The sequence below is a fragment of the Coffea eugenioides genome, chromosome 10 (assembly GCF_003713205.1).
Source record: "Coffea eugenioides isolate CCC68of chromosome 10, Ceug_1.0, whole genome shotgun sequence".
In the NCBI taxonomy this organism is placed as follows: Eukaryota; Viridiplantae; Streptophyta; class Magnoliopsida; order Gentianales; family Rubiaceae; genus Coffea; species Coffea eugenioides.
Genome location: NC_040044.1, coordinates 28,168,881 through 28,174,880, shown reverse-complemented (window position 1 = coordinate 28,174,880; position 6,000 = coordinate 28,168,881).

Here is a 6,000-nt window from a genome sequence, read left to right as displayed (position 1 = left end):
AAGGTGAAAATATTTTTCTATATCTGATAATAATTTGGATCTAATAAAGTGTCAAAATTGCAAGTATTGTGTGATTTTTTGGGCAGATCATACAATGGAAACATAAATGATCTATCTGGAAGCTCTACGATTTTCCAAAGGGAAATGCTGTTTATTTGATTTGTTAGTACATTTTGTTCCAAAAGAAAATGAGACAAAAGTGTATATGTTGAGCTCTTTACAAGTTTCTCTCTTCTCATTTGTATCGTAATTGAATGAGAATTTTTGTTTCAAACTTTTTCAGCAATAAAATTGTGTATATTTAGGTACATTTCATTCTTTATTCTTATTCATTGGAGATTTCATGATGAATTTTGAGAAATAAGACCAAATTGAGATTTTTTCAACCTATAGGCTGAATTTCACAAGTGTACACTCTTTAAAATCCTCATGTACACTAGGTTGGTGATCTGAGCTATACAATAAGAGTGCTCAAAAATTGAAGGAGGTCACTCAAAAGGCCCAATGAGATACCTTTTCTCCTTCACTTAACCCCAGAATAAAATCAGTCACATTGATTGATAAATTGCAAATTGGGACAATCTTTGCTTGGAAAAATCCCCATTGGTTTAATCGGATTCAATTCACATCTAAGTGAAAGCAAAAATGTGCATTATTCTTGTTTGTTTTGAAAACTTGGAATGATACTTTGAGCATTCGTTTCTCTACCTATACACATTTAATCATTTGCTTCCCCTTTTGAGTCTTTGAAAGAATGATTTCGTTTCAAACAAGTGCCTTGGCAATCACTACCCTATAGGGGGAGATTTCTACAGATTGATTTCTTTGATATGAATCAACCTCCAATGTATCCATCCTCTTACAAATTCTTGTCAAGAGCTTGAAAGATGTAAAAGATAAGAAAATAGGGGGAGATTTACTCTGTCCTGTCTAAATGTGCTCTTTCTTTTTCATAAGACTACAGAAGAATCTCATCAATTATTTACAAGATTTTTCTGTTGCCTTTTCCAAAGAAGCTCAACCATGTGCTCCTCATAATTGAAAAAGACACAGAGGATGTTAACATTTTGTTGTTTTTAGTCATTTTTCCTAAAAAAAACTTTTCAAAATGTGCTCAATATTCATTGTCGTATGCTTGCTTCTCAAGTAGGAGTTGTTCCCTACAATTGGGAATAGAAACGGTGTAAGAAGGGATGAAAGGTAAAAAAAAAAAAAAAAAAAGTAGGAGTTATTCCCGTGAACGATGTAATTAGGTGAATGAACCGTGGTCATGTTAGAAAGCAAGGTGAAACATTAGTTTCTTCAAACTTGTGATCTAAATTATAAATTGGTGACATTTAGGAAAACTACGTTACACCTTTTTTTAATTACTTTTATTTGCCAAGCCCATTCAGAAGGGATACAATTTTCATCACCCATAAGTGAATTTGAAGATGAATTACTTTAGGTACCAAATTGTCAATATTGTGATACTAAGAAATTTTATTAAGAATAATTAAATTTTTGTTGCTTAGTAGGGGGTTTTATTAAGGGTAATACTGAATGATTTTATTGGAAATGCTAAAGAAACGGCATGCTTTCGCTTATATGTTAAGACATATAATAGTTTATTTCTTTTTGTATATTTTAAAAAATTGCTTTTAATGTTTTAGCTAATAAAGAATGGTAATTATGTCGCATTTTAGGAAAAAAATTCTATTGGTTGGTCACTTCATTAATTCTCAGTCCATCTGATGCAAATGAGTCTCAAATTTTATGATTTCTCCTAGTTTTAGCTCCTTTTCCATGTACTAGTTTACAGACTCTAATTCAAATTCATTATCCTTCATCCATTCAATTTTCAATAGTTTCACACAGGACTTAAATGCATATTTCTACTAAAATTATTCACAAAATAATAAATCATCTACACATGCTTTGAAATAGTAGTCTTTTCCTTTTTATAGTAAGAAAATAAAATTCACGTAATATTTTTTAATAATAATATGTGAAACTTGTTATTATGTGCTTGGTTATGCTAGTATATTGTAAAAGGTGAATGTGAATTTTAAGTAAATCATAAACCTATATGTCAAAACTTTATTTCCTTTTTGTGATAAACAAAAGTTTGAGCGGCTTGGAATGTGTCTATTTCCTAGAGTGGTAATGGTACAAGATGGTTTGGGATTAGGAATCGCGGGTTTTGTTTTCTTTAGAAGGTGGAACTAGAATGGACCTTTATAGGGATGGCTATGGTTATTGTAAGAATCGAAGACAACCAAGTGGAAGAGATAAGCAATGTAAAGATCACAAATGTAGCAAGAAGTAAATAAAAAGGAAAGAATTGCAAACCAATTAACTACCCAACTCCTCTTGAGCTTGTAGATTAATTCAAACAAGCTTCTTCAAGTTGATGAATTACAACCACTCTTGTGTATAAAGGAAGGTTCACCTCCTCCTTGCCCCGAACTCCACTCGGTCAAATTAGGAAGTTTTACTATCCCTCAGGACAACCCTCACAGAATTACACTCATGAAGTATTCACTCACAAATGAAAAGTTTACAATGAACCTCACACCACTAAGACTACAAATCTTCTTTGGAGAGTGTTTTCTCACTAAAACTACTCTAGATCTTTTGTATCTTCAGTGTGCAAAAGTTGTTTGAAGATTCTGACCATACTCTATTTATAGGAGACCAACAAAGTGTTTCATTAATGCTTCCAACGGATAGAAAGTAGCTGAACAGTCAACTAGCCGTTGTAGTATCAGACGTCCGGTACTCCTGTTTTTTGCGTTCGACAGCAGACAGTAAGTTTGAGAAATTTTCTTCAATTCTATCGGACGTCCGATGCAAGCTCTTTGTGCGTCCGACAGCAAACAAAGAGATTTGAGAAATCATCTTGTTTCTATCGGACGTCCAGTGGAGACATTCAGCGTCCGATGGTTTCGTCGACTTTGAAGGATCCTATCGGACGTCCGATATTTGCGTCCGATCGAGGTCAGTGAGTCAGAGGAAATATCTTATTTTCTTCGGACGTCCAGTGGTGGAGTTCTTTATGCGTCCGAAGTTGCGCAATGATTGTCGGATGTCCGATCCAAGCGTCCGATAGCTTTCAGCAGCCTTTGTCACTTTCAATTGCACTTAATCTTTAAATCTGATTTGCTTCATAACTGAAAATATTTTTTGAAGTGACATTAGTATTATCCATTATTTTGTAAACATCAAAAGATAGGGATCAAGATCAACATTCTCCTCATTTTTTATGATGACAAAACAATGGATGGAAGAAGAAATAATTGAGCCATAAGCTCCCCCTTACTCAATGTATCAAAAAAGTTTTTAAGTGCCAAACTTATAATCTCAGAAAACTCCCCATTTCACATAGCATCCATTTCTCCCTCTTTTTGTCATCATAAAATGAGAGTAAAAATCAGCAATAATAATGCAGTAACAATAATAGAGAGTCCAGTATTCCAGAAAAATGATATTAGAATTTAACAATCACCAACATACCAACATTTATCAACATATCACAGAGAGTTGCTATCAAAAGAAGTATCTAACAGAGAAATAAAAGAAGTATCAAATAGAGAAATAACTATCAAAATAATTATCAAAGCGAATCATCATTAGATCAGTATCATTCATTTCTCCTTTTTGTCATTGTAAAAATTCAGTAATATCCAAAAATATCAAGAAAAACTCAGTTCAAAACATCAGAAATATCAAAAGAAAATTACAAACGAACATTATGAACAAGAATCTCATCAATCTTACCAATATCTCCTACTTGTTAGAGTTAGCATCATGTCTACCTATACACATACATTTTATGCCTCTTTTCATGTTCTTTCTCACATAACAATCACTTTTCATGTGACTTTTTTGACAACAAAAATTACACATAACCAAAGGGTTGTTTACATGAACAGGTTTAATAAATCTTACTTGTCTTCTCCTATAAATAGTAAATTCATTTGCACCAGAATTTAACTTCTTCTCATGAGTGCCAAAATGAGCTTTTGATTTATTACCTTGAAAATAATCTTGTTTTTTATGTAGGAACAATTCATTTAAATTATCCATTCTTCTTTTCAAATCACCTTGTTCCTTTTTGAACATTTCACAAAATCTTGTTTTTCTATCAAGTTCAAAGTGTAAAACAGTCTCACTTCTTTTTAAGAAATCACTTTTAGTTTTCAGTTTTTTGTTTTCTTGAAAAAGACGTGTGTTGTCCTGAAGAAGAAAGCCAATTTTATGTTTCAATTCCTTGTTTCTAGCATAAGATTCTTTCAAACTATCATGCAATTTTATAATGAAAGATTCAAGATCATCATCAGTTTCATCATCACTTTCAAATTGAGAGTTAGAAGATGTTACTTCATTATATCCAACGGTCATGAAAGCCAATTGAGCAGATTCTTCTTCCTCTTCAATTTCACCATCGGAATTGCACTCATTCTATGTGAATTGAAAATTGTTGAATCTTGGTTTTCTTTCAACTTTCCTCTTCTTCATTGGACACTCACTCATGTAGTGTCCAAGTTGGCCGCATTCATAGCATTTGTCACCTTATTTTTTGTTGGCCTCATACTTTCCTTTGTTTCTTGCATTGTTGAATTGATTAGAATCTGAATTGCTAGATCCTTCTTTTCTAAATCTCCTTTCGTTGAGGATCCTCTTGAAACTTCTTGTGATGAGAGCTAGATCACTATCATCAACTTCCGCATCTTCTCCATCCAAGGAGGCCGAATCATTTTTATCTTGAGATGCTTTTAGAGTAATGTTCCTTCTTACCTTTGCATCTTCTTTCTCTTATACCTTAGTCTTAAGTTTCAACTCATAAGAGGTCAGAGAATTAATAAGTGGTTCAATAGGCATAGTATTCAAATCTTTAGCCTCCTCAATAGCAGTCACTTTATTTTCCCAATCATTGGACAAGGCATTCAGGATTTTTTTATTTTTCTCACCTAAAGAGTATTTCTTTTCCAACACTTCTAAATCTTTAATGAGATCATTGAATCCACAATACATTTGATCAATATTTTCATGAGTTTCCATCTTAAACGATTCATATTTAGTAACTAAGATAGATTTCTTTTGCTCTCTAACATTCTTACTACCTTCATGAATTTCTTTCAATTTGTCCCAAATTTCTTTAGTTGACATGCAACCCTTGACTCTAATAGATTCATTTGAGTCTAAAGCACAATATAACACATTCATGATTTTTGCATTTAAGGTAAGATGAGCTCTATCCACAGCAGTCAGTTCACTTCTTATTTTTTGTCTAGATCTATGAGTATTTTCATCTATAAGAGAGGTATCATATGGACCTTCACTAATAATAAACCACAATTCAATATCAATTGATTACAAAAAGATAATCATTCTTTCTTTCCAACTCACATAATTTGATCCATTAAATATAGGTGGTCTAATGACAGAATGTCCTTCAAAAAATATGGCATTATTGGTTGTTATTTTTACTCCCAAGCCGATTGAGATTAATCTCTAGGAGACCAAACTCTGATACCAAACTAAGAGTACAAATCTTCTTTTAGGAGTATTCTTACACTTGAATCACTCAATATCTAATGTAGACTTAATGTGTAAAAGTTGTTTGAAGATTCTGACCATACTCTATTTATAGGAGACCAATAAAGTGTTTCATTAATGCTTTCAACGGATAGAAAGTAGTTGAACAGTCAACTAGCCGTTGTAGTATCGGACGTCCGGTACTCCTGTTTTTTGCGTCCGACAGCAAGCATTAAGTTTGAGAAATTTTCTTCAATTCTATCGGACGTCCGGTGCAAGCTCTTTGTGCGTCCGACAGTAAACAAAGAAATTTGAGAAATCATCTTGTTTCTATCGGACGTCCGGTGGAGACATATTCAGCGTCCGATAATTTCATCGACTTTGAAGGATCCTATCGGACGTCCGATACTTGCGTCCGATCGAGATCAGTGAGTCAGGGAAAATATCTTATTTCCTTCGGACGTCCGGTGGTGGAGTTCT